Source organism: Cervus elaphus, chromosome X (genome assembly GCF_910594005.1).
Source record: "Cervus elaphus chromosome X, mCerEla1.1, whole genome shotgun sequence".
In the NCBI taxonomy this organism is placed as follows: domain Eukaryota; kingdom Metazoa; phylum Chordata; class Mammalia; order Artiodactyla; family Cervidae; genus Cervus; species Cervus elaphus.
The window spans coordinates 139,824,792-139,846,289 of record NC_057848.1 but is presented as its reverse complement, the minus strand read 5'-3'; positions in this window follow the sequence as shown (position 1 = coordinate 139,846,289).

Here is a 21,498-nt window from a genome sequence, read left to right as displayed (position 1 = left end):
TTAATTTTTTAAGTGAAGGAATAAATTTTTAGGTAAATCAAGGGCTTTGATCATATAAATAACAGTTCCACTTGAGACTAATATCTTAGGAATTGATTTATAATGAATTCAAGTACTGCTAAAATAAAATCAAGTTTTTTTGTGCAGCTACAGTGATGATCCAAACAGTAAGATAGCAATGTCTAAAGTAAAAAAAAAAAGAAAAGAAAAAACTCTTCAAGATGTAACTTAGGATAAAATACAAAATATGGCTTAATTAAACTTCTTCTAAAAAATGCCAGTTTTCAGTCTATGTACTGATTTTTCTTTTCAACAGATTCAACAACAGAGTAGGAGGCAGATTAATTACAAAAGTTCAAAATGAGTTTACCAAAAAGTTTCAGTGTGGGCTGAGTGTGAGACATGTAACTAAGAGGACAGAAGCATGCACTTTGACACCAAAATAGCTGAGTGGAAATCTGACTTTACCAGATTCTAACTGTGTGACCTTTGATGAATGACTTAACTGCTGTACTTTAAGATTCTGTGTCTGTCAAATCAGACTGACTTAGTGCCTACCTCCTCAAGGTGTTATGAGGATTAAATTAGTCATTGTATATAAAGAATTTGCATAATTCTTTATATAAATTATATAAAGAATTTAAAGAATATAAAGAGTTTAAACACCATGAAGTTGTTTGATATTACTGTCATTAAAATTATTTTGGCAATACCAATGTTGTACTCATTGAAATGTGTCTATTTTTACAGTTTTGAGCTATGATGCTGTATACCTGAAACTTATAAGAAAAAATCTATTTTGAGACATGTTTATGATTTTCTATATTGAGACATTTTTAAAATTTTCTATTTTGAGATACATTTCTGGCCTTCAATATGAGAAATCTAGAAGATGGTATACAATCCAGCCATTTGAACTCATATGGAATGATTTGCCTGTATAACTGTAAAGGGGATTTTTGTCTGCCAGTTTCTTTGGGAACCAGTGATGTGTGAATGGGAAAGAAGATGCAAATATTTTTTTCACAGCTTTTCTTATTTGATGGAGGGAAAATTTATATAAATATGAGCGATAATATAGATTTGAGGAGACCCAAGTATGAGCAAAAGACTTTCCCTGCCTGACTCTCCATTTACTTTAAATAAGTCCTCAATTCTCAGTTTTTCTTTTGATTATTTACTCCCACATCTGAATGTGCAACCTGGTAACAGCAAAGACAAATGCCCAGAATACAACATAGCACCATTTTGAGGGAGAAGGCAGTGACCTCCCTAGTGGCAAGTTGTTTATATGTAATTTCTTACATCCTTTAGGAAGCAGTGATTTGTCCTACCATCACCACCATCAATGGGTATACAGAACTTCTTCTTCATCAACATGGTATCCACACACACATTGTAAAATCTATTTCATAGGAAGGGAAGTAAAAGAATGTTGTCCTGCTCATTCATTGATTCTACCATGTTTCACAACACACAGAAATAAGCTCAACTGTGAAGAGTCTGTTGAAGGCTCAGTATGGTGCCCTGGATGATGACGCAGTGTGAGTTGGTATCTGCACTTAAAGGTTCAGTATGTGCTGTGAACCAATGACCAGTGTAGAATGTCATTTGTTTCACAGCCAGGATTCCCAAGGCGATATACGAAGAGGTAGAAATGGAAGTGCCCCCTCTAACCATTACCAGTGATAACACGTGAATAAAAATATGGGTACCAGCCACAGTAATTATGTACTTCCCTGGTTTGAAATGTTAGTTCCCCTCCTAAAAGAAATACTTCCACTAGGGTCACAAGAATTCTTATAGTAAAGTCAAAGCTGAAATCGCCCCTGTCCTGTTTAGGATTCTGCGTTCCAGGTGATGAAAAAACAGAAAGATTTCTCTCTTGGTTGTATTAGTTGATCCTGGTTATTAGGAGGAAACAGGGTGGCAAATGCACAGTTGGATCATTGTGGATACGTGATTACTATGGGATTGAAATGATTCTGCTTTGCAATTCTGAATCTAGTGTTAAACGTTCATGACAGATACAGCAACCCAATGCAGGCAGAACTCTAAGAATTCCAGCCCTTTAGGAATAAAGGTTCTGGGTCACATCTCCAGTTAAACAAATATGACCAGTACAAGAGCAAAGGCAATATTGGCTAAGTAAGGAGGAGTTATGTTATAAAATACCAACTGTAACACTGTGACCAGTGACAGAAATCAAGACTTTAGAATGTAAGCAAGTTTTATTCTGCTTTATATACATCTATATGTATACACCAATTTATCTTTCTTCTTTCTCTTTGCCTACTGTTTCCTATAATTCATTGTTGGTGAACATCATTTCATCTTAAAATTTAAGAATATCACAGGGAGTTTATGACAGGTATAAGAGGAAAAAAAATATCACCCAGTAATTGACAAAGTTTATTAGGAGTTAGTGTTCCATTTTGGGGATAAACATTTTCTTTACATCAGATGTAGTCACATCATGTTAGGGGAAAGGAGGTTCTGTTGCTATTTTTGTCATTTAAAAGTCAAATAATGGGCAAAAAAGGTGTGTGCATATTGAATTGTCAAAAGGGTAGGCTGTGTCAGATTTTGTCAGAACAGCATAATCCACACCCTGATTTATGCTTGATTCTACATCACAGGAGGGACCTCCAAAACTATATTTCTGAGACTTCACTGATAGCAGAGTTCAGGATTAAACTTTGCCAGTAAGAAGAATCCACGTGCTATTTGGAAGGCAGAAAAGAAGCAGAAGTTGTTAATTGCCCAGCACATTAAAGAGACTCTTGGGAGATAGTAAACTTGAGTTTGGTTTAGAGTGAGGTCCTGTTACGAACTTGCTTTAGTCCAACTGGCAGCTGAGATTATCATCAGTGACTTCCACTCGATTCATATATTTCCAAATTTTCTGAAAACCAGGAGTGTTAGTTACTTCCTTGAATTTTACTTCTCCAGCACTTCCAATAGTTACTTCTCTAGTTCTTTATATTAAATCACTTTCTGCTAGAGATGGGTAGGGCAGCATCTGCTGTGCTGATTGATATCTGATGGATATAGTCATCAGTTCAGTTGCTCAGTCATGTCTGACTCTTTGCAACCCCATGGACTGCAGCACGCCATGCTTCCCTGTCCATCACCAACTCCTGAGTTTGCTCAGACTCATATCCATCGAGTCGGTGATGCCATCCAACCATCTCATCCTCTGTCGTCCCCTTCTTCTCCTGCCTTCAATCTGTTTTGTCATAGACCCATACCTTATGCTGAGGAGGAGAGTTATTTGGAGAGTTAGAAAGGAAAGTCATTGTTTTAAGTCAAAATGATACTTGAAAAATCCTTTGTAAGGTAACACATTAGGGGCCAAAATATTACCTAAAAAGTTCAACACATGATTTTCTAAAACATGGAAGCGGATTGCTGCCTTTTTAGTTTAGCACCAGATAAAGTGAATGGCTTGTTTTCACAGGATATATTTTATATGAAAGATATATATCTTTAAACACTAGAATCACACTCAATGATCACTTCATGGGAGGCATGCCATTAACTGGCACCAGCTGAAGTAAAAGCAAGAGCCAATTCAGTCTTCTCACCTTATATTCTCTGTAGGCTGTGTGTTCGCTGATTGGAATGGTGGAGTGAATTGCCCACATTATTTCAGCTTTTATTCTTTCCCTCCCTCTCAGTTTTTCTTTCTCTCTCTTTCCCCTTCTCAGCTCATCCTCACTAGATAATCTTACTAGTAATCATTTTCTCTCTCTCCTAAAAAAGATAAACTAGAATTTACCTAAGTTAATTGTATAAACTATTTCTGTCCATTTATTTTCCTTTTGTTAATTGCCCTTCTATCTATGCCCTTGAATCATTCATTCCTAGATATAAACATAAGCATATTATGGCCTAGACTATAAATTATTTATTATTAAATAATAAATTATTATTATAGAATAATTTATATTTTCTCAGGAAATTTGTCATTCAGGTTATACTTTATCCTTTAGTTTAACAATTTGAATGAGGTAACAGCTCAACACTGTCATATGTAAGTATTGAGAAGAATGATTTATAAGACATAGGTTTTCAGCTCTTGATTAGTAATAATAATTAATTTGAACTACAGAGGGAACACACTAAAATGAAAGTGATTTAGAATCACAAATCAGCTTATATTTGAACTTTGGACTGTAGTTCCCATTGCAATTGTGTCAATGACTGCAAAGGATCTCACATTTACACAGTTTATAAGCTAATAAGCTAACCTATTTTTATTTCATAGATACTGGCATAAAGCATAAGATGCCTGAGTTACGGATAAGTTACTGTTTTACAGAACAGTGAGCAGCATAATCATCGGCATATTTGTGTTAGTTTTCCTTGCCTGAAGTTCCACAAGGGCAACAGAGATTAGTCCAGATTGATGTCTGCACATACAGTGGGTTGCATTTCAGAAGAAACCATGAGCTTAGCGAACCTGAATCTTTTTATAATGAGCCTAAGCATGCCCTCCCTCTGGTCCAGATTGTCATCATTATAGTAGAAAGTGAGATAACCTCTCCTTTCATCCTGTGGGAGATACTACGTCTGTCTGGCAAGGCTGGCCACTATAGAAGCATCCTTGAAGAAGCAGTTCAGAAAAAAATGCAGTCCCTTTGGTTACAAGATATCCAGACACAAGAAAGTCCCAGGGACAAGTGTCTCCCAACAGACTCACTTTGCATTCGAAGACTAATCTCTTCATTGTGACTTACTCCCCACTGTCTGGGAAATGAATTATCAATGTACTATCTCCTGGAGTATTTTTGACTTGAAGTCTTTATGTTTAATCAAAGGAAGAGAAGAAAACATGTCCCATAATTTTAAATACTGTGAACTCAGAGAAATAAAGTCAATAAAGGACCAATACCTCTGACATTCATCTCCTGAATATAAAAAAACAAAATGGAGGAAAAGAGCTTAGCCAAAATTTACTTTATCCTGAGGAAAAAAAAATCTTATTCAAAAACAATCAGATACACAAATTGCCCTCCTGAAATCGTAAATATGTTTTCCTTCTGAAATAAATAAATAAAGTTATATAATGCACAGCAATGAGACCTCAGGACAGACCTGTTCCTTAATCAAAAAAAAGATGGGTTGGGAAGGGAGACTACCTTACTCCTATTTTTTGGAAATTAGGTAAAAGAGGGATATTCTTATTTGGGCCCCGAACTGAGAGAGAGAGAGACAGAGACAGAAAGCAAAGAGATACAACAGTGTGCAACCTTGGAAAAACATGCCAAAGCTTTATATAAAGATATACCTGAGTTTCAGTCATAGTTCTGCCCCTTACTAGCCATATGCCTTTTATATACTGAGATTCTCTGAGCCTCAGTTTTCTTATTTTTTAAATACAACACATTCAATAAATTAGAAATAATTTATATTTGGCCCACACTTGGTTTTCAATCAGAGTTAGCTATTGATTAATTATAGGGATTTGGTGTTATTGGAGAAGAATTCTGGCTAAAGAACTGAGATTCATCCCCATGAGGTGTTAGATAAATTGTAGGAGCCCTCCAAAGAAGAGAATATAGATGAGTCAGCATTGCCAGTCCCCAGAGATTAAACGAGGACATTGACGTAGTTGGCTCTCCTCTATGAATTCACACCCTGGGTCATCTTCTCCCTTTGAATCAGGGCTGGGTCAGTTTCTTGTTTCAATCAATAAAATGTGGGCAAAAGTGATACTGTTCAAGTTCTGGGTCTAAGACTTGGAAGCTACTAGAAGCTTGTGCTTTTGTGCTTATAGACACCCTGGAAGGAGTCCTCAGACAGGTTGCATACAGAAAGAATGTGTTGAAACAGCCTGAAGGGAGGCACAGACCCTGTGAGCACAGAGAGAAGAGAGACCCAGCCATGCCTGTATTTCAGCAGAGCCCAGCCTTCCAGGAGTTGGATCTGTGAGTGCAGCATCACGCATGTTCCAAGCCACAATCTTGCTGAAGCAGCACAAGTGGTTTCAAGTTAAACCAGCAAAAGGATTGTCCAGCTGAGTTTCAGTCATCTACAAAACAGTGAGAAATATTAAAATAATGTTTTATAAGTCACTAGGTTGGACTGATTGTTTACATAGCAACAGGTAATCAAGACAGACAAGAAAATGCTATATTAAATTTGTCTGTAGTCCATCTGGCCCCAGTGGTTTCCTTCCAGGGACAGATTTTTAGGAGCATGATAGTCCTGTCAATAATAATATTCTCACAAGTGATATATTAGGATCCTTTTTCTGCATTATGTATATATGATTTGCAATTTATCTAAACCATGCCTGAATCTGTGTATCTCCTCTATATGCATAATTTTGGGGCATAAATGTTACTTATATTTAGACTCCATCATGTTGATTGTCCATCTTACAATTTTTCTCAAAGAAATTCTTTTAAATACTGATCTGTAATTACATTTTGCCTTTTAAGCCAACATTCTCCAAAGAAGAAGCAAAGGAAAGAAATTGAAACAAAATTAGATCATATATCTATAACATTTCACTAAACTATCTCATGATTTATATAACTGAATTCAACTCAGTTCCTTACTGAATTCACATACTAGTATCAGTGATGAAAGGGAGTTTGCCTACCTTTGAGGAACATCTGAATTTATTTGTTTAGCATATTATTAGTGGTGGTAGTTGTTTGGTTGCTAACTTGTGTCCAGCTGCTTGCAACCCCATGGACTGTAGCCCGCCAGGCTCCTCTGTCCATGGGATTTCCCATCAAGAATACTAGAGTGGGTTGCCATTTCTTACTGCAGGGGATCTTCCTGACCCAGGAACTGAACCCACATTTCTTGCATTTTCTGCATTGGCAGATGGGTTCTTTACCAGCTAAGCCAGTGGGGAAGCCCTATTATTAGTGGGAAATTCTATCTAGGATGATTTTAGGGTAGATACATTTAATCAGTTCTTAATCCTCTTGCCCAAACTTCAAGGAGGGGAAGCCTCTTCCCATTTATAGATGTCTATGTTGTTGCAGAGATGTAGATTTTTATTCTGTGATTTCTTTGACTGTTTTTGAAAACTTTTAGATACAAAGATGTGCCTGGAGATTGAGAGGACCAGGGTAGAATGAGAGAGAAACGGGTTAGAAAAGATGACACTACAAAGAACAGTTAATTTTGTCCTGAGATTTATTTACTGAGAATGGCCTGGGCTGAAAAGTTAGCATGCAACTCAGTGCGGGGCAGTTAGGAAGGAAAGCTAGAATTTCTGTGGTCCAGATACACATGTGAACCAAAGAGAGGATGCAGGAGGAAATCAGAAGTCTGGTGGACAGTCAGGCAGTAGGTGCATGTGTGGTGTCAAAAACAAGGCAAACAGTGAGTCAGAGGCCAAACCCATTGACTCTGGTGTCACCAAACAAGTGTACCAGTGCATAAAGAGGAATGAGTGGTCACTGAACAAGAGAGTCGGGAGATTAATGGAGACCAGAAGAATAAATAAAATAAAATGAAATAAAATTAACTAGGGAAGAGGAAGAAAAGAGACTGCTGTCCTGGTGAATGTTTTGACTCTTACCCTCCTCTCCTTTGTTAGCTCTGGGCCCCAAGCACAGTACCCACTTTAAACTGACTGGTTTTGTAAGGGGAGTCTGGTATGACTCAGTCTCTCTTTTGCCCAGCTTTCATGGTAATAGACGCTGAAGATTGGAACTCCCTGTCAAATGCTTATTTCTTTTTTCTTTTATAAAGTATTTATTAAAGATATTCACAGATTTAAAAAGCCATAAACCATGATCATTGTTATGTTCTTATATTGAAATAATCATCTTTGCTACATAAATCTGTAATAGCTTGCTTTGTTTTTATATTCTTTTACTAACTCTTTTTTTTTCCCCATTTATTTTTATTAGTTGGAGGCTAATTACTTTACAATATTGTAGTGGTTTTTGTCATACATTGACATGAATCAGCCATGGATTTACATGTATTCCCCATCCCGATCCCCCCTCCCACCTCCCTCTCTACCCGATCCCTCTGGGTCTTCCCAGTGCACCAGGCCCGAGCACTTGTCTCATGCATCCAGCCTGGGCTGGTGATCTGTTTCACCCTAGATAATATACATGTTTCGATGCTGTTCTCTCGAAACATCCCACCCTCGCCTTCTCCCACAGAGTCCAAAAGTCTGTTCTGTACATCTGTGTCTCTTTTGCATATAGGGTTATCGTTACCATCTTTCTAAATTCCATATATATGCGTTAGTATGCTGTATTGGTCTTTATCTTTCTGGCTTACTTCACTCTGTATAATGGGCTCCAGTTTCATCCATCTCATTAGGACTGATTCAAATGAATTCTTTTTAATGGCTGATTTTTAAGGGCAATAGAGAGCATGCTGGTGGACAAAGCAGTGTCATAGAGGCACTTGCTCTCCCTGCTCAGCCTCAGCACAGGAAATCATCCTTTGTTCTTTCCAAATAAGGATGAATGGTGTTTTGCAGTGGAACAAATTGAAAAAAAGCATCATACTTTATATTCCATCTGAAGAGGAAATTAAATCACAACAGAAAGGTATCACACCATCAGCCAGAGGTGCAATCTAAAATCAGGTCTCAAGACTTGCTCCTTTTAATAAGTGAGAAAAACTACATTTTCACCAGCTGTTACAGTCTCAGACGCAAGCTTGACAAATGTGGGAGGGGAGGTCATTTCTTAGTAGTTAGCACACAGCTTGACCCAAAGTCTAGACTCCTCTAAGGAGCTACACATGGAGAGGAAGAGACTGTGCTTATTGTGTGTCATGTGTTGAAGTGTCCTTGGAGGGAATGTAGATGGTCACCATGACAACTGCTGGCCGAAGAGGATTTCTAGTAGTGGGGTACAGAAATCATTAAACACCACATGCACGGGATTGTGTTAGTCGTATGGCCAAGTGGACCTGAAGCAACTTGACTTTGCTTATTCCCATTGTGAAGCCTTTTATCTCCATCTTACAAGAAGTGCCAACAGCAAAGAGCTCAATGGCAGTTAGTGCACAAATATCTTTGTAGATGATCTTTTCTCATTCTTTCCCCAGCTTCAGACAAACATGTCAAGTGTGGCTTTGCCGAAGTCAGCATAATTAAGAAAAATACTTATTAGTGAAAACCATTTTTCATCTCTCCCTTCAAAAGTGTTTTTGCTCAACACTTGTCACTTCCTTTTTGTTAAGGAAGGCTATGAATATCACATTTCAAAGTTGTTGCCTTGCTTGATAAAAAATAAATTGTAAGAGCATTTATTCACTTGCTGATCCAGCTGAGGAGAGCGAGAGAGAGAGAGAGGAGTATGGGTAATGTTGAAACTCCTAATGACTTTGTTAAAAGCTCTCTGTCCCATTTCCAGAAGTGAAACTCCATACACAACATCCATGTGATAGGAATTAATTCTGAATGCTGTATATTAAGTTCCAAAGCAGTGGTGAATCATTATCATTTTCCTCCAAGAATGCTACTCATATTGAACTCCCAAATCTCTGAATGCCATTCTATAATAAGGTAGATTTATACTACATGTACTTTTGTAATTTTTCAATGGAGTGTATACTTCACAACCTCTTCTGAGTTCTTGGTTAACACCCAGTCTCAGCTGGGTGAAAAAGTAACTAGGTGTGCTGTTTGATGGAAGAATTCCACATAAGCTTGTAGCAGCCTCCATCTCCCTTTTCTCATGTCCCAGCCTCTCTCCCCTTCACTATAGAATGCACTATGGTATTATTTATCCTGTGATATACATGTCAGTGCTACTTACTGTCTTGTGTTTATGTCAGAGAAGCTTTGTAATTAGAAGTATTGAAGGAGGAATAGCAATCAGGGTGATGTCCTAAATGAGATGCTGGGAATCTCTGGATGGGAGACTGGATGGAAAGCTAGAGCTGAGGCTTAGAAGAGGAGATGACAGAGAACTGAGATAGGGGCCAAATGGGGTTCTTGTGGAATCTGTAATCAGTGAATTAGAGGTGGGGATAATGAGGTTTATCAGAGGGATATTTGGGCCAGAGGAGAGGACAGTTCAGAGGTCTGCACATTGAGTTTAGTGTACAGAGTCCTTTTAAGCAAAAGCCAGAATCAAATACTTGCATCCCGCAGAAAAAAGACCTTTGTTTCCCAGTGGCTCCAGGGGCTGAAGAATATCACTATATTCGACTGTCTGGTAATTATCAAGATAAGACGATGATTGTTAAAGGACTAGATTACTGGCTGGGTGCTGCCCCTTCAGATGAAAGAGCTTGGAAACAGAGTATTCTCTTAAAGTAGTTGTTTGAATAATATGAGACAGCTACAGTTATTTACCCATTCTGTGAGTTGCAAAGTTCCCAGTATTCTTTGCTGTTATGAATTATACATTTTAAGCAGTTTTCTGTGATGAGCTTCAGTGGAAGTTAAAAAGAGATTCAGTGATACTCGGTTGATTATGAAAGCACCAGGCCTATTGAAGCCTGAGTATTATCTATTAATATATTATGTCGTGATCCCGGTGAACTGACAACACCCATGGCACTCTCTGGCCAGGCTGTGATTCATCTTTCTGATTACCCATTGTTCCTCGTGGAGTTATCCTTTCTTGGACTCAAAATATCAGAGTGACTTTATATGTTTCCACCTACAGTATCTAACTGCACATTAGATCTAAATAAAACCTTTTAGTCTGAACTCCCAGGCCCTTCATGGTGTGACATCAGCTTCCTTTCACAGTAATTGTCATTATCATCATCATCATTTCTAACAGTTACTTAGCATTTATTATGCACCAGACTCATTTACATGATATCCTTATTCATCATAACAATGCTGTAACCAGGCTATATTATTGTCTTCAGTTTACCAATAGGGACTTAGTGACATTAAAAACCTTCACCCGAACAGCATAGATAGTGTGTGGTGGAGCTGAGATCTATTATCATGTCAGTCAGCTTTGAAACTAGATGTTTCATTGAAATGCATTAAAAACACAGGGATGATCTTTTTAATACATGTATATATATAGCCAATTTTTAAAGCAACAGGAACTAAGGAGTGTCACAGCAAATTAACCTTAAATATTATAGACAAAGATGTATACATCAGGATTTTCCTTCTTTCTTTCTGGCTATGCTTGGGCTTTGTTGCTGCATGTCGGCTTTCTCTAGTTGCAGTGAGCAGGGGCTACACTAGTTGCAGTGTGTGGACTTCTCATCACAGTGACTTCTCTTGTTGCAGAGCACGGTCTCTAGGATGCATGGGTTTCAGTAGTTGTGTTGCATGAGTTTAGTTGCTTCATGACACATGGAATCTTCCCAGACCAGTGACTGAACCTATGTCCCCTGCATTGGCAGGCAGAATGTTAACCACTGGACCACCAGGGAAGTCCTCAATCAGGGTATTCTGATACAGAATAATCTTGAACAAAGATAGAAGGCATATGAACAAAGAAAGGAACATGGACAAAGAAAGAGCTTATTGTCAGGGACTATGGTACCAAAAAGCTGTTTTGTGGTGTATGTAGTTCCAGCTAAAATTTTAATAATCCCATCAGTTTCTGACCATCAAACTAACTTTTGAAATAAGAAATTTATTGGGGGACATGTATCTTTTTGATTAGTACTTTGGGGTTTTTTTGACTATGCACCCAGGAGTGGAATTGCTGGATCATAATAGGAAAAGGAGTACGTCAAGGCTGTATATTGTCACCCTGCTTATTTAACTTATATGCAGAGTACATCATGAGAAACGCTGGGCTGGAGGAAGCACAAGCTGGAATCAAAATTGCCAGGAGAAATATCAATAACCTCAGATATGCAGATGACACCACCCTTATGGCAGAGAGTGAAGAGGAACTAAAAAGCCTCTTGATGAAAGTGAAAGAGGAGAGTGAAAAAGTTGGCTTAAAGCTTAACATTCAGAAAACTAAGATCATGGCATCTGGTCCCATCACCTCATGGGAAATAGATGGGGAGACAGTGGAAACAGTGTCAGACTTCATTTTTTTGGGCTCCAAAATCACTGCGGATGGTGACTGCAGCCATGAAATTAAAAGATGCTTACTCCTTGGAAGGAAAGTTATGACCAACCTAGATAGCATATTAAAAAGCAGAGACATTACTTTGCCAACAAAGGTCCGTCTGGTCAAGGCTATGGTTTTTCCAGTGGTCATGTATGGATGTGAGAGTTGGACTGTGAAGAAAGCTGAGCGCCGAAAAATTGATGGTTTTGAACTGTGGTGTTGGAGAAGACTCTTGAGAGTCCCTTGGACTGCAAGGAGATCCAACCAGTCCATCCTCAAGGAGATCAGTCCTGGGTGTTCATTGGAAGGACTGATGTTGAAGCTGAAACTCCAATACTTTGGCCACCTCATGAGAAGAGCTGACTCATTTGAAAAGACCCTGATGCTGGGGAAGATTGAGGGCAGGAGGAGAAGGGGGTGACAGAGGATGAGATGGCTGGATGGCATCACCGACTCGATGGGCATGAGTTTGAGTAAAACTCCAGGAGTTGGTTATGGACAGGGAGGCCTGGCGTGCTCTGATTCATGGGGTCACAAAGAGTTGGACACGACTGAGCGACTGAACTGACTGACTGACTGATGATAGTTCTACTTCTAGTTTTTTGAAAAACCTCCGTACTGTTTTCCACAGTGGCTGCACCAATTTAAATTCCCACCAACAGTGAACTAGGGTTACCTCTTCTCCACATCCTCACCAACATTCCTTATATGTTTTTTTTGATGATCCCCATTCTGACAAGTTTGAGTTCATAGCTCATTGTGGTTTTGATATGTGTTTTCCTGATGACTAGTGATGTTGAGCATCTTTTCATGTGCCTATTGACCATATCTGCATTTCCGCTTTGGAAAAACGTCTATTCAGTTTTTCTGCCCATTTTTAAAACAAGTAGTTTGTTTTTTTGATGGTGAGTTGTATTAGCTGTTTATATATGTTGGATAGTAAGCTATTATAAGTCATACCATTTGCAAATATTTTATCCCATTCTGTGGGTTTTCCTTTGGTGTTGTTGATGTTTCCTTTGCTGTGAAAAAGCTTTTGAGTTTAATTAGGTTCCATTTGTTTATTTTTGCTTTTATCACATTTCCTTTACGAGACAGATCCAAAAGATAACCACTATAATTTATGTCAAAGTGCCTCTTACCTATGTTTTCCTCTAGGAGTTTTATGGTTTCTAGTCTTACATTTAGGTCTTTAATCCATTTCAAGTGTATTTTTGTACATTATGTTAGAGAATGTTCTATTTTCATTTTTTTACATGTAACTGGCCAGTTTTCCCAGCACCACTGATTGAAGAGACTGTATTTTTCTCCATTGTATATTGTTCCCTTCTTTGTTGGAGATTAATTGATCATAAATACATTGGTCTGTAGCTGGGTTTTTTATTGATTCTTTGGCTATTCATGGTCTTTTGTGTTTCCATACATTATACATTTAAAAATTATTCTAGTTCTGTGAAAAATGCCATTGGTATTTTGATAGGGATTACACAACATCTGTAGATTGCCTTGGGTAGTATGGCCATAGCATTATTTACAATTGCCAATTTATGGAATAACCTAAGTGTCCATCAACAGATGAAAGGATAAAGAAGATGTGGTATATAGAGACAATGGAATACTACTCAGTCATAAAAAATGAAATGTTGCCATTTGCAGCAACATAGATGAACATGGAGGGCCTTATGCTAAGTGAAATAAGTCAGAGAAAGACAAATATCATATGATATTCCTTGTATGTAGAATCTAAAAAATACAACAAAATAGTGAATATAACAAAAAAAGCAGCAGACTCACAGAGAACAGACTAGTGGATACCAGTGGGGAGAGGGGCAATATAGGGGTAAGGGATTAGGAGGTGCAAACTATTAGGTATAAACTAAGCTACAAGGTTATATTTTACAACATGGGGAATATAGCCAATATTTTATTATAACTGTAAATGGAGTATAGCCTTAAAATAGTGAATCTGTTGTATACCTGTAACTTTTATAATATTATATATCAACTATACTTAAATTAAAAAAAAATTTATTATTTGACTTCATTTCTCTATATGTCATGCGGACAAATTCTCTTCATCAGTTGATAACAGATAAAGAGAGCTCCTACCATCATATTCTCTTTTTCTCACCCTTTCCTTTTAGGAATGCAGCCTAGAGCTTTCACTTGACCTTCTCTTCGAGCTTATACTCTGAGTGCCCACATAGAGGATACTTCATAGAAATGCTTACTTCCTAGGAATCTAGAGTCGGATCCCATGCTATTGGCATTTTCTTAAACTTCTTCCCAAAGAACACACATTCTTAGGAATCCTTCATCAGATGCCCTTTCACCATGCCTTTTCTCATCTGTGCCTCCTTGAGTGCACATAAGACAGTCATTTCCTGTATGTTCTTAAGTATCCGGTGTAGGATTCTTTTTTGTGTGATCTTCTCTGGGGACTACCTGAGTGCACACCTTCTGGCCCTTTCAATCACTTTTCTCTTACAAATCCTGCACAAAACTCCCTTTCACTTGGCCCTCACTTGGGGCTGATTCAACCACTGAGCTTCATCTCCACGGCAAGGAGAAGGAAGAACTTGGAATACAGTTAGGGCTTCTTTGTTTTACAGTCAACTTGAATTGTTTACATAGTAAATCTTGGTGGCTTTTTGCATAAGGAGGAACCCCAAATGTTCCTGTGTTCTTCCATTCTGGGGAAGCAATCCTGTTATTTTAATGTAGCACCCACTGACATATCATTCTGAAAATTTGAGATCTGCATCTCTCTTGCTCAATTAAGAACCCATCTAGTTCCTCTCTCTGCCTTAGGAATACTTTCAAAATTTGATTCAGGATGCCTAGAATTCAAATTCTGGAGCCCAGTTTCTAGTTCTGAATTATCTACAATGTCTACCAATGTCAACAAGTCTCAGAGGTCAGAGACAAGGAATGCTCACTGTAAGAAATCAGGGCAGTATTCTTGAGCATCCATCGAATTGTGAGTAGTCTGGTTAGTTATGAGAGGTTGGTTCTATAGAAAGAAAGATCCGTTTCCCTTTCATTTGCATGTAGAAAAGGAAAGTATGAAATACGGGGGAAAGGGTACTAACAAACAAAAACTGACCTCATCCAGGCTCATCATCCTTCTACCACATGACCCTGGCAGCCTTTGAAGCAATCAAAAGTAGAAGGGCTGATGTGAGACAGTGCCCCTAATATGCAGGGTACAAATTATGCTACAATATTTGTGAACGCAAGCCTTATTGATTCAGGGCTTTTTAAAAAAACCTTTTCCCCCTGTTCTTCAAAAGACATTTTTGAAGCAAATGGATAGCTTGTTTCAACAGGAAATGGGATCGTTACTTTGCCAGCTGATGGCAATGTTCAAGGTCAGTTTCTCACTGAGTAAAAGCAAGCCAGCCCCTGCAGACATCTATGTATTGCTTCAGAGGACAGAGAAGTTATGAGGGAATCACAACCCTGCCAAGCAGACATGCAAACTGTGGAAGTGAAACAGCTATATCATTCTGGAGATAAAAATGGAGCATATTTTGTGATGATCAATTTTGTTCTCCATGTAACGTGCAGCAGCACTATTTTTTCTAGTTGTAACTGTATCAGAAAAAGCCTTTTTCACATACTAGGAGGGCAGATAAGGTCACAGTGGTTTTTAATAATCCATTCAATATTTCTGTGAGCTCTCATATCGGCCCTATAAGGTTATCCATCCCTTCTCCCATGGGCTAATCACCAGCATCATCCCTCTTCTGGCATATGGATCAAAATCCACATACTAGAATATTGTGTTCTGTGGGGACGACCTCATGTCTGGAGTTGAAACCCAAATAGAAATTGAGCAATTCTGCATCCACCACTGGAAGCAGATGCTAGTGAGCTCACAAAAAAGCCGGGGATTAATGCCCATGCATGAAAATCTGGGGAGAATATTCCCAAACCTCACTTGTCATGCCAAAGTGACTCACTGTAAGTAGAACACAGAAGGCCAGACTTGACTCCACACTACCTCCACCTCACAGTGTTGCTGTTAAAAATCAGGTGGTTTGAACACTCCCATGTCATTCCTGTTTACTAATACAGTCATACTTTTGCTCATACTTTTTTCCTTTGAGTTCCTGATGTTACTTGAACATGAGGAGGACATGAGAGTATGAAGATAAAATGTTCTCTCTCCTCCCATTCACAGTCATAATCAACTGAGGCTATCCTGTATCACCATAGGTCATTATCAACTATGTTATAACCTACCTTATAACTTCTTATTTTACAATTAATATATAACCATTAATCTCAGAGCCATCTCATGTGGTGTTTGAGTTATTTAGTCATAGGGAATGCTTAGATTCAACCTGTTTTGCTTGGAACTCCATGCATTAGAGATACTGGCTGGTTGTTTACGAAACTAATTTCCATTTCTTCATAGTCACCTTTTCTGACCTCCCTTGCAACAGATGAGGCCATGTGGTTGGAAGTGATGGATACCACTTCCAGGTACAAAACCCGAAATATCTATTGATCCTCCACTTTCCTATGGTAGACAAAAGAAAACACAAATAGCAGGAGCACCTGAAGTTCTCTTGGGCAGCAAAGCTATAAGGGGAAGCCTGGTCTTGGTAATTCTATCAAAGGCTGCCTACCAGGCACCCGTGTTAAACTATTGCATAAGCCAGCACTCAATTGGTATTACATTAAACCATTAAGATTTGGGGGTTGGTCTTCAGTCATTACAGTTGTAACCATCCTGGTCTAATACAACCTGGTAATTTAAGGCCTGGTTAGGCCTTAGTTACCACTCCTAACTCCTTTCTACTGCTCTTTGCCCAGTTCATTTATAAAAAGATTTCTAAGAATGTAGGATTGCAAATGAGAAAAGAGTCAGCTCATGTGTGTGTGTGTGTATATATATATATGTTTTCTCAGAAGAATATTTAGCCCATTTACAAATTTGTCTATGTCTTTACCGACAAACTGCTTCTTCCTCTAAAGTGTGCGAACCACAAATTCTGTGGCTGAATACATCATCAGTTGCTTAGCTGAAGTAAAACCGATTCTCTGAAAGGTTGTACTTTGAAGTCCAAAAATTCCTCCAGTTAAATTTGCATGATATACTAATATAACATCACAATAACGCACACACACAAAGTGCCATAAATCAGTGTTGATAAAAACATTAAACTTCAGTTTCAAATCCACAAAGATTGCAGATATTAGAATTATCATACTCATATTTAATATGATTAAAGAAATAAAGTATCATGAGCATGACTGAAAAATTCTATTATTAATGTTGTCTGGTAAATATACATCTCCCACCCCATATGGGAATGTTTGAGAATGTTTGTTGTCTCTGGCTAGGCGACTGAGACATGACTGAGAATTTTTACTGGTTCCTCTTTGAGAAGAGTGTACATTCATATACGCATCCCATGCTGGACTTGGTCACATAGCTTGCTTTGGCCAACAGAAAATGCGTGGAAGTGACAAGTTGCCAGTTCCAAACCTAGGTCTTAAGAGGCATTGTGCATTTCCACTGAACCTCTGGGAAATATTAGATTGCTTTCATGAGAATAATATGTACTAGGTAGCCACTGCCCCTTCAACCTGTGTCCAAAAAGGAAACATGTGGGAAGACCTGAATTTGACACACAGCCTGAAGATGACCTTTTTCTAATCACACAAGGGGTTGTATTGATTAGTGATTATATTGTTCACTTCATTATTGTTTAAATATGTTTGTGTAATTTTGTGTGACTAATGTGTGATGATGATGATGATAATAAAAGCAAGTTCAGTTCAGTCACTCAGTTGTGTCCGACTCTTTGCGACCTCAATGGACTGCAGCACGCCAGGCCTCCATGTCCATCACCAACTCTCAGAGTTTACTCAAACTCATGTCCATTGAGTCAGTGATGCCATCCATCCATCTCATCCTCTGTTGTCCCCTTTTCCTCTCTCCTTCAATGTTTCCCAGCATCAGGGTCTTTTCCAATGAGTCAGTTCTTTGCATCAGGTGGCCAAAGTAATGGAGTTTCAGCTTCAGCATCAGTCCTTCCAATGAATATTAAGGACTGATTTCCTTTAGGATGGACTGGCTGGATCTCCCTGCAGTCCAAGGAACTCTCAATAGTCTTCTCCAACACCACAGTTCAAAAGCATAAATTCTTCAGCGCTCAGCTTTCTTTTTAGGCCAACTCTCACATCCATACATGACTACTGGAAAAACTATAGCTTTGACTAGACAGACCTTTGTTGGCGAAGTATTGTCTCTGCTTTTTAATATGTTGTCTAGGTTGGTCATAACTTTTCTTCCAAGGAGCAAGCGTCTTTTAATTTCATTGCTGCAGTCAGCATCTGCAGTGATTTTGGAGCCCAAAAATATAAAGTATGTCATTATTTCCAGTTTTCCCATCTATTTGCCATGAAGTGATGGGACCAGATGCCATGATCTTAGTTTTCTGAATGTTAAGCTTTAAGCCAACTGTTTCACTCTCCTCTTTCACTTTCATCAAGAGGCTCTTTAGTTCTTTGCTTTCTGCCATAAGGGTGGTATCATCTGCATATCTGAGGTTATTGATATTTCTCCCAGAAATCTTGATCCCAGGTTGTGCTTCTTCCAGCTCAGCATTTCTCATGATGTACTCTGCATGTAAGTTAAATATGCAGGGTGCCAATATACAGCCTTGAGATACTCCTTTCCTGATTTGGAACCAGTCTGTTGTTCCATGTCCAGTTCTCACTGCTGCTTCTTTTCCAGCATACAGATTTCTCAGGGGGCAGGTCAGGTGGTCTGGTATTCCCATCTCTTGAAGAATTTTCCACAGTTTGTTGTGATCCACACAGTCAAAGGCTTTGGCATAGTCAATAAAGCAGAAATAGATATTTTTCTGGAACTCTCGCTTTTTCAATGATCCAACGGATGTTGGACAATTTGGTCTCTGGTTCCTCTGCCTTTCCTAAAAGCAGCTTGAACATCTAGAAGTTCACAGTTCACGTACTGTTGAAGCCTGGCTTATAGAATTTTGAGCATTACTTTGCTAGTGTGTGAAATGAGTGCAATTGTGCGGTAGTTTGAGCATTCTTTGGCATTGCCTTTCTTTGGGATTGGAATGAAAACTCACCTTTTCCAGTCCTGTGACAACTGCTGAGTTTTCCAAATTTGCTGGCATATTGAGTGCAGCACTTTCACAGCATCATCTTTTAGGATGATAAAAGCAAACAGCCTTACATATTTCAACAGCTACTGAGTCCATATTCTTTTCATCAGCATATAGAATTTGAGACATTATAGGCTAACTGGAGAAATCAGTCAATCTGAGTCAACAGCTATTGTATCAAATGAAGTAGAGAGGAATACTGTATTTCTGAGTTTTAGCCCCCACCAAAGAAAGAATGAAATTGACTCTGATTATGCCAGCACAGCTCTGAATTTAGCAGTAAAAATCATCTATCCATTTGTTTGAGACAGTTTTAGCTACTTGTGTTTTTAGAATGTACGTTTCAAAAATAATTTACGTAAAGGTATCTATAGTTCTCCTGGGTCAATGTTCTGAGAGTGAAAGAATAATTCCAGTGCTTGCTCAAAATAAATAGAATGGATGTGCTCCTATGTGTATGTGAGTACATATGTGGACCTTTATTGTCTCTGAGCTAGGCTACTGGAATATGGCTGACAGTGTTTACTAGTTTCTCCCTTAAACAGTTTCAGCTGAATCTTTTAGAAACTAGAGAATCAGGGTTATGGTCTGAAAATAAATAATCTTCTGGAACACCGTCAGGAAAAGAAGGAAATTTGATGACCCAATTTTTGCCTATGCAGCATTGCTGGGTAGTGACTTCGCCCTAAAAGTGCAAGTCAGCCAAACCCTAATTGCACCGCACTGTTCACACTAGAGGTCTTTGAATGGCTGCTTCTCATACCAGTCCTCTGAGTCCAGATTAGAAAAGTTTATCTTTCTCTACCTAAAAACTGATTTTCTTAACTTGATATAGGGACAGTTATGGTTCTAAGACAGATTTTGAAAATTCTACGAAGCAAGTAACAAACTGCATTTATTCCACAGTGTCTGACCATCCAGCACATAACACCGTGTATTTACCTTTGCCCTTGGCATCAGCATACTTCCTTACCATCACCTGTCTTCTGGGTGTGCACAGAAGTTAGCTCTGTGACCGTCAGGGGGTCTGTATAATCACAGCTACAAACTGCAAAGTGAAACTTAACTCTTCAAGAACAAGTCTTGCTGAGAATTGTGTGATTAAAATTGTTTGTAGGACAATCTTGAAATCATCAGGAAAGGCTCTAATTGATACATACATGGTATGACCTTTGAGACCTAGATCACTTGTGATTTTTAAAAAAAATAAGCATTGATTTGAATATAATTCAGTTTTATAACTTTTTTATTGCAAAACATACCTAACCAAATTTACCATTTTCACTTTTTTAAGCATATAGTTCAAAGGCATTAAGGCACATACTTTCACATTGCTGTACAAGGATTACCACTCTCTCCAGAACGTTTTCATCTTTGCAAACTGTATCTTTAAACAATGACTTCCCATTCACTCATCACAGACTTTGGAAGCCAGAATTCTGCCTTCTGTCTCTGTAAAATTTGCTGCTCTAGGTACCTCATATAAGTGGAATCATACAATAGTCACCATTTTGTGACTAGCTTATCCACTTGGCATAACGTCTCCAAGGTTCGTTCATTCATCAGTGCTGTAGTATGTGTCAGAATTTCATTTCTTTTTGAGGTTGAATAATATTCCATTGTATGTATATACCATATTTTGTTTATTGATCAGCCAAAACACATTTAGGCAGTTTCCACCTTTTGGCTATCGTAATGCTTATGTGAACACAGGTATACAGTTATCTTTTTAAGTCCATGAATTCAATATTTTTGTGTCTCTATACCCAGAAGTGGAGCTACTAGATCACATGTTAATCTTGTGTTGAATTTTTGAGAACTGTCATGCTACCACAGTTCCTACACAATTTTGCACTCCCACCAGCAATGCAAAAAGATTCCAATTTTTGTACATCCTTACCAATACTTGTTTCTTTCTTTCTCTCTCTCTCTCTCCTTTTTTTCTTATAATGCTGTCTTTCTCTTTTCCATATGTAATCTTAATGGATGATAACTTGCGTCCCATTGTGGAGTTAATTTGCATTTTCTTAATGATTAGTGATGTTGGACATCTTTTCATGTACTTATTGGCCATGAATATCCGTATATCTTTTTGGAGAAATGGCTTTTCAAATCCTTTGTTTTTAATTGTTTTTTTTTTTGTCATTGTTGAGCTATAAGTGTTATATATTTTGGATGATAATCCTTTATCAGATATATGGATTGTAAATATTTTCTCCCATTTTGTGGACTGCCTTTTCACTCTGTTGATAGTCTCCTTTAAGGCATACATTTTAAAAACTTTAATAAAGTCCAATTTATCGATTTTTTTTCTTTTGTGACTTGTGCTTTTGATGTCATATCAAAGAAACCAT